The 8950-nt window shown below is 47.9% G+C and overlaps 1 long non-coding RNA gene across 1 annotated transcript in view; it reads right to left on the reverse strand.

Annotated features, from left to right (window-relative positions):
- The window catches only part of LOC120946792, a 212342-nt gene extending 203602 nt beyond the window's left edge, over positions 1-8740 (reverse strand). The window contains exons 1-2 of the long non-coding RNA XR_005750788.1: positions 8589-8740; positions 2673-2735 (exon numbers count right to left, since the gene is read on the reverse strand). This is a non-coding gene — a long non-coding RNA (uncharacterized LOC120946792). The remainder of the gene's footprint in view (positions 1-2672; positions 2736-8588) is intronic.
- Between the last annotated feature and the right edge of the window lie 210 nt (positions 8741-8950).

Here is an 8950-nt window from a genome sequence, read left to right on the forward strand (position 1 = left end):
TCAAGAACGACTTACGGAAACAACGTAGCCGACGGAAAAACACAACGCGGACCCGACGCCATCCGTAACATGGCCTACGTGGGACTTGCGGAAACTTACTCCTCATATAGCAGGAGTAAGTTTCCGCTTACGCAAACGACGTTAGCGACGGGTACGCGACGCAAAATCGTTCGGGAATCGGCGTAGCAGGCTCATTTGCATAAGCAAATGAGTCCTTCACGTACATGCCATCTAGCGGCGGGCGGCGTACTTACATTTAAGATCCGACAGTGTAAGTGACTTACACATGGCAGATCTTAAGTGTATCTATGCAAAAAAGGATTCTAAGAATCACTCGCATAGATACGCGGGCCAAAAAAGGGAGATACGATGGAGTATCCTGAGATACTCCATCGTAACTTCTCTCAGAATATGGCCCATCATCTTTTCATCACTTGTTGCTATGTTGGTAGATTTTTTTAATCTTCTGCCTGGGTGACAAGTTCTATTGATTAAAGCGACGAAACGCCCGTAGCAAACGCTCGTTGTCGCGCTAGTCGCTTGAATCGATCGTTTCCGTTACTTTCTATGGGAAATGGAAACGCTCAAATACGCCCAAACCGCCCGATACGCGCGACAAAAAAGGGTCCGGAACTTGTTTGAGCTTCAGTCGTTCGGCGTCAGGCGTATCGGCGTGCAGATGTGAACCATCTCCATAGGGTATAATGTATTTTTTCCCCTCTAGCGTATTTGAGCGTCGCGCTTCAGGCGACAAAACGCTCAGGTGTGAATGCAGCCTTAGTCTGAATGACTTTCTATAGGTGTTGCGTCCTGTTATGTTTGAAAAAAATACAGCTCTGCGAATGACGAAGCAGGTTGGTGCTAGTAGTGACCGCAACAGATGGCCCTGTGCAAAACCACACTATGACGTCCACCCGGATCGAGGGAGGGTTCCTGCCGGCGTCATTTTACAATGCGCCGGTAGGGAAGGGATTAATGAAGGTACAAAATTTAGCAACTCACATGGTTGATTTCAAGAGGCACATCTAAGTATTCAGGCATCCGGGGTAAAGCTGTCCACATAGAACATTCTCCTCACCACAATCGACATCATCCCTTCCACTGCGCTCCACAAGTGGTTCAAGCCTCGCTTTCAGATCACTCTACTGCAGGGTAGTCTTCCCGGTCACAATTGCAGACTGACAGTGGTGTGGGGGATGATCTATGTGGATCGCTTTACCCCGGATGCCTGCATACTTAGATGTGCCTCTTTTAATCATCAACCATGTGAGTTGCTAAATGTTGCATCTTCATTACATATAACCATATTGCTACACTTAGGCCCCGTACACACGGTCGGAAAAAAACGATGAGAATGGACCGAGGTTCAGTTTCATCGGTCCAAACCGACCGTGTGTATAGCCCATCGGTCTGTTGTCCTTCGGTCCAAAATTTTAAAACATGCTTCAAAACCGAATCGATGGACCGCTGCCCCATCGGACCAAACCGATGGTTAGTACAGAAAAGCATCGGTTCAAAACCCGCGCATGCTCAGAATCAAGTCGACGCATGCTTGGAAGCATTAAACTTCGTTTTATTCAGCACGTCGTGTGTTTGACGTCACCGCGTTCTGACCCGATCGGTTTTTGGAACGATGGTGTGTACGCAGTACACACGAGGAGAAACGCGGACCGTTTTCATCGGACATGTCTCCTGGGAGCTTTTGGTCTGATGTGTGTACACACCATCAGACCAAAATCCCTGCGGACAGAGAACGCGGTGACGTACAAGACACCGACGTTCTCAAACACGGAAGTGCAATGCTTCCACGCATGCGTCAAATCAATTTGACGCATGTGCGGGATTTCAGGACGCTGGTTACACGTCAAAACCAGCGGACATATCCGATTAGGTGTACTAACCATCGGACATGTCCGACGGACATGTTTCCAGCGGACAAGTTTCTTCAGCGGACATGTTCGACCATGTGTATGCGGTCTTAGAGGCGCCTCTCTTCTCTTTTATACTCTGGAGCTCCTTCTGAATTTTGCTTCTAATCCCCTTGTGGAGGCTTCCATTTGTGGATGGACATTTTATGGTTACACCACGAGAAGAAGAAATCACCGCTCCAGGTGGGTCAGCTATGTGATTGCAGACTGACTTAGGATACGTGGGTGCTGGCAGTGCACTAGACATGCATAGGATATAAAGAGAAGAATGGATAGCCGCACTCCAATGACCGTTGAGGTTGTCTTTTATTCAAACGAACAGCAGATACATCACATCACAGGGTTACAGCAATGGAACAAGGGAACAGCCGACGCGTTTTGCGCTGAACTAGTGCTTATTCATGGCTAGTTACACCACCTGGTCACATTGCTATATTTTTTTTCCCCAAATATAAGTTTTGCTAGAATTTTTTTTTATATGGACTATAAATTGAAAGGACCTATGAAAATTGGTTGTGGAATGAATTATTTGAGTTTCCAATTATTTCATTTGGGTAAATTCGCTTTGCATTACAAGCATGTTTCTGGAACGAATAATGCTCGGAATCCAAGGTTTTTACTGTAAATGAAATTGATTGGACAAGAAGTGCAAAAAAAAAACAGCCAAATGTGATCGTACACAGGCAGATTGGTTGTATCCGGCAGTCAATGTATTGTGACAGAGCTCACAGACGGTCAACTTACCATAATGTCTTTATAGATCTTCTAATACTGCAGGCCAAGTCATTGGGGCACAGCAATTTCCATCTGTGAGAGGAGAAAGCACAATTGTCAGCTGGATCGGGGTCTCAGCAAGTAGAGCAGCTTGGTCTCTCTCTCTCAGTGTCATGTAATGGCTCAAAAGTGATATGGTCCAGAAATATTTAGACAGAATTAAAGTGGAGGTTCACCCGAAAACTTAATTTTTAACATTAGATTGAGGCTCATTTTGTCTAGGGGAATCGGGTAGTTTTTTTAAAATCAAAGCAGTACTTACCGTTTTAGAGAGCGATCTTCTCCGCCGCTTCCGGGTATGGGCTGCGGGACTGGGCGTTCCTATTTGATTGACAGGCTTCCGACGGTCGCATACATAATGTCACGATTTTCCGAAAGTAGCCGAACGTTGGTGCGCAGGCGCCGTATAGAGCCGCACCGACGTTCGGCTTCTTTTGGCTACTCGTGACGCGATGTATGTGACCGTCGGAAGCTTGTCGAAGCCTGTGAGACAACACTTGCAAACAGAGTTAGTTTTTTTTTAAATACAGCGCTCGTATTGCGAAAAGATCGTTAACCCCGTTACTCGCAATCCGAGGTTCCACTGTACCAACAAGAATAAGTCCTTACATTTAAAGAGCACCTGTCATTTCAGATCCATCATGGCAGTGCCTGACATCCACTCACCTGCTGCCATGTCCCTCGCCTTGTTGTGTCACTGCCGCATCACCAGCCGTCCCATTAAAGTGAATGGGACGGTCGGTGAGACAACAGCGGGTCAGAGGAGGAGCCACTGCAGGACAGAGGTGACAGTTGCTCTTTAAAAATTATGATATAAATCAAGCCTTTTACTAGTGATTTAAATTCGGATTTAAATCGACTTGATTTAAATCAATTCCACCCTGGGTACGCATCCCGGGAACGATGTTTGCTGTGACAAGTGCTTGTTGTGTTTTATCATGTGAGTGGTTAATGTTTTTTTATAATAAATATGCAATGCAGTTTTACACTATGTTGGTGTTTCTGGTCCTCTTTATATGGTACGAATCTTTCCCCCCTCATCGGATGTGATATTCTGGTGACCTGATGTGGAGACACGGAGGTGGTAAATGTTCCCCAACAATTTATTTTACTCATACACAAGCCTAAGTGCCCATTCACACCTAGGCGTATATACGCCTGTAGCGCGACGCCGCAGCAGCCCCTGATACGCTGGAGGGGTGAGTTTACATTGTCGGCTATGGAGATGGTTCACATCTCCACGCCGAACGCTGTACGCCTGCCGCCTGAAAACAAGTCCCGGACCTCTTTTTCAGGCGGCTTTCGGCGTTCGGCCATAGCTGACAATGTTGTCACCCCTCCTGTGTATGTTACCGCGGCGTATTTTACCGCGTTTTGTCGTGGCAAATCGCGGGACAAAACAACGCAATTTGTCGCGGCAACATATGCCGCGGTAACATACGTCTAGGTGTGAATGCAGCCTAAGTGACTCTTTTTATGCAGAGAGTCCATGGTCCTATCTGACCTGTGAACACATACCATTAGCCACCTTCACCCTACATACACAGGAATGATGGTCTCATCTCACCGGTGTACAGGTGAGTGTACAAGTGTATGGGTTTTCATGCATGCCACCCCTAAAACAAGCTGTGACTGGAAGGAGAAGGGTTAATAAGCACCTCTCATGCATCATATGGCAGACAGCGAGGGCAGAAATTGCATTTGAATATTTCCTTGGCAATGATCCATCTTCATTAATGCGTGGGGGGAATCAGCCAATATTTATAAGAAAAACATATTTGACACTCGAGGGAACCGCATTTAGAGCTATTTTGCTAATTTGATGGAGTGGTAATAAGCCCTGGAAAATGTCAGTGCTTTTCGAAAGCAGCTGTTTTAAATCCGTGCTGCATGTTGGCCCAACAACACAATCTAGTCTCCACAATGGGCCCCGGATGTCATCTGCCGCCTCTCGGCCCTCATGTCAGGCCGGATTAAATGATTCCATCATGTCTCCTTCCTGAAACTGAAGTATGGATGACTTCCTTATCTGTACCTCGGCGTATAGGAATGTTCTACAGAGCGATGGACACGGCGGGCACCGACCAATCATACACTTTAACTAGGCTTGTCCCGATACCGATACTAGTATCGGTATCGGGACCGATTCCGAGTATTTGCGGGAGTACTTGTACTCCCGTAAATGCCCCCGATGCCTAAATAGAATACTCCCCGCCGCCCGCTACGCCGCATCCCCGCTGCCGCCGCTTGGTTAATACGGGCGGGGAACATTACAGCTTTCATTTGAATAGCTGTAGTGTTTGCCGCCGCGCCGCGTATAGACACTCCCCCTTGCTCGGGTGAACTGTCCAATCCCGAGCAAGGGGGAGTGTCTATACGCAGCGCGAAACACTACAGCTATTCAAATGAAAGCTGTAATGCTCCCCGCCTGTATTAACCAAGCGGTGGCGGCAGCGGGGATGCGGCAGCATGTAGGTAAGGGGGACATGGCTGCATATATGGGGGGGGGACATGGCTGCATATATGGGGGGGGGGGGGGGACATGGCTGCATTTGGGGACACATTTAAAAAAAAGTATCGGTATTCGGTATCGGCGAGTACTTGAAAAAAAGTATCTGTACTTGTACTCAGTCCTAAAAAAGTGGGATCGGAACAACCCTAACTTTTACCCAATAGAATAGTGATAGAGCATATGATTGGGAAGGGGGGCACCGACCAATGATTAGCTTTTAGCCTATAGGAAAATGATTGAGTGCTTGTCACTGAAAAGGGGCACTGACCAATCATTGGCTTTTACCATATAGAAAACGGAGAGTGTTTGGCTGGGAAGGAGGGCACTGACCAATCACTGGCTTTTACCATATAGAAAACGGAAAGAATGTTTGGCTGGGAAGGAGGGCACTGACCAATCATTGGCTTTAACCACATAGGATAAAGATAGAGGCCCAGATTCACAGAGAACAAGGCGCACATTACGCCACCGTAGAGCAAACACCGCACACCACGCCAACGCAGCGCGGAGAGGCAAGCATTGCATTCAGCAAGCCAGTGCTCCCAACGTTGCGCCAGCGTGGCGTGGGCTTCGAAGGCGCACGCCGGCGTAGGTGGAAGTGGGCGTGAACCCATGCAAATGAGGCGTGACCCCATGCAAATGATGGGCCGAGCGCCAGACAGGTACGTATCACAAACTGCGCATGCGTCATGCACAGCACCCCCCTGCGCCTGCTCACAACCACGCCGGCACAACTGCCTAAGCTACGCAGGATCACCGAGTACGCCGTGAACATAACGTACACCCAGCCAGACACACGTCCAACGCACAATACGCCGGCTTGTGTTCCCTGGTGCAGACATGTGCATGTCTGTTGCCGGGTTGCACCTCCTTTATGGGGAATAACTTTACGCCGGACGTACAACTTACGCGTAGCTTGCGCCTGGCACACGCACGTTCGTGAATCGGCGTATCTCCCTCATTTGCATGTTTGAATGGCTAATCAATGGTAGCAGCACCAGGCGCCCAGCCCATATGTGCGCCTACGCCGGCGTGTGCAAGCTACGTCGGCGGGGTGTAGCCTGTTTTTGGGCGCATGTTGGTTTGTGGGTCTGCCGCACACATACGCCGGTGCACATTTGCACTTACGTCGGCGTAACGTGTTATACGTCGGCGTAAGTGCTTTGTGAATCTGGGCCAGAGTGCTTGATTGAGAAGAGGGCACTGACCAAACATCAGCTCTTATTATATAGGGCGGAGAAAGTTTGCCCAGAAAAGGGGGCACAGACCAATCACAGGCTTTTGGCTGGGAAGGAGGGCACTGACAAATTGGGGGCTATTACCAGATGGGATATAGATAGAGTGCTTGGCCAGGAAGGGGGGAACCAACCAATCATGGGCTATTACTATATAGCAGCGGGCTCCAAACTGTGGCCCTGGTCCCTTTGCTTGCTTTTATCTGGCCCTGGGGCACTATTCCATCCAATGACTCCAACAACGGGACAGCATTCCTGCCACTGACACCAATAATGGGGCACAATTCCTCCCATTGACACAAATGGTATACAATTCCACCCAATGACACCAACAATGGGGCACTATTCCTCCCAATGACATCAACGACAGGGGGCGCTATTTCTCTTACTGACATAGGTATACAATAGGGCACAATTCCTCCCAAAAATACAAATGATAGGGCACAATTCCTCCCACTGACACCAACCAGGGGGCACTATTCCTCCAATTAACACCAATGATGGGGCACTATTCCTCCCACTGACACCAATGATGGGGCACTATTTCTCCCACTGACACCAATGATGGGGTGCTATTCCTCCCAATGACATCAACGACAGGGGGCGCTATTTCTCTTACTGACATAGGTATACAATAGGGCACAATTCCTCCCAAAAATACAAATGATAGGGCACAATTCCTCCCACTGACACCAACCAGGGGGCACTATTCCTCCAATTAACACCAATGATGGGGCACTATTCCTCCCACTGACACCAATGATGGGGCACTATTTCTCCCACTGACACCAATGATGGGGTGCTATTTCTTCCCCAATTTCAAAGACAGGGCATTGTGTACTAGTAAAAAAAAAAATAATGCCATAAATCTATCCCCTAGGTTGTAGACGCTAAAACTTTTGCACAGTTCAATCAATTGAAAAACACTTATTGCGATTTATTTATTTTTTTTACCAAAAATATATAGCCTAAACTGATGAAGACATTTTTATTTATTTTTTGGGGATATTATTATATCAAAAAGTTAAAAATATTGTTTGTTTGTTTTTCAAATTTGCGCTCATTTTTGGTTTATAGAGCAAAAAATAAAAACCGCAGAGGTGATCAAATACCACCAAAAGAAATCTCTATTTGTGAGAAAATAAAGGACATCAATTTTGTTTGTGTATAATGTCGCACGACCGAGCAATTGTCAGTTAACCACTTCCCGACCGCCGCATGTAGATATACGTCGGCAGAATGGCACGTACAGGCACATTGGCGTACCTGTACGTCCCTGCCTAGACGTGGGTCGGGGGTCCGAACGGGACCCCCCCCCCCCCCCGCTACATGCGGCGGTCGGATTCCCGCGGGGAGCGATCCGGGACGACGGCGCGGCTATTCGTTTCTAGCCGCTCCATCGCGATCGCTGATCAGTGAAGAACGGGGAGAGCCGTATGTAAACACGGCTTCCCCATGCTTCACTGTGGCGGCTGCATCGATTGAGTGATCCCTTTTATTAGGGAGACTCGATCGATGACGTCAGTCCTACAGCCACACCCCCCTACAGTTGTAAACACACACTAGGTGAACCCTAACTCCTAAACTCGCAAAATACATTTTTGTTTGAGTACAGCGTTGCACAACCGCGCAATTGCCAGTTAAATAGATACAGTGCCAAATCGCAAAAAAATGGCCTGGTCATTGGGCAGCCAATTCTTCCAAGGCTGAAGTGGTTAATAAACTTTAGGAAAACACATATCCCTAATTAATGTATTTGTCACTTCACCAAAAACCTTCAACGTAGTTTTAGATGGAGAGTGTTCGAGGTTCTTGTGGCTCTCTGGGCGAGAATTACTAAAACTGGAGCACACAGAATCTGGTGCAGCTCTGCATAGTAACCAATCAGATTCCACGTTTCATTGTGGACGCTTAACTGAACAAGCTGAATTCAGGAGCTGATTGGCTGCCATGCAGAGCTGCACCAGATTCTGAGTGCTCCAGCTAGTAAATCACCCCCTCTGTGTCCCTACTGAGGAAATATCCCAGTGGGGGGTCACAGTCAGAAAAAATTGATCTGACAGAAAACTGAAACTCCAAAATAGAAAAAAAAAAATCTTCAGTTGGACTCTAGGACAGGCCATTGTATATCCTACTCACCATCCCCGCCATGGAGGAGCACAGACTGTGCTGTGTGACTTCTAAGGGAAAGCCAAAGATTCTTCCTTCGGAGAGCTTCAACCCGCCCTGGAGGAGCCACTAGAGGTTTGGAAGGGGCGGTCATGTTTGAGTAGTCAAGACTCCAGAAGTACTCAGAGGGCTCAGGGAAGATGGCAGCTCGCCGGGAGACGACTTACAGCCGGATGTCTCCACAGAGCGGTGAGTGAGGGGTGCAGAGCTTCTCTACTACGCCTGCGGAGAAGAAAGCGCGGGAAATGTGTGTTCCGCTGTTGCATGGTTTCCTCTCTGATACCTCATGTCTACACCCTTCATGTATTATTACATGTGTGTCCCTGCCATGT

Source organism: Rana temporaria, chromosome 8, assembly GCF_905171775.1.
Source record: "Rana temporaria chromosome 8, aRanTem1.1, whole genome shotgun sequence".
In the NCBI taxonomy this organism is placed as follows: Eukaryota; Metazoa; Chordata; class Amphibia; order Anura; family Ranidae; genus Rana; species Rana temporaria.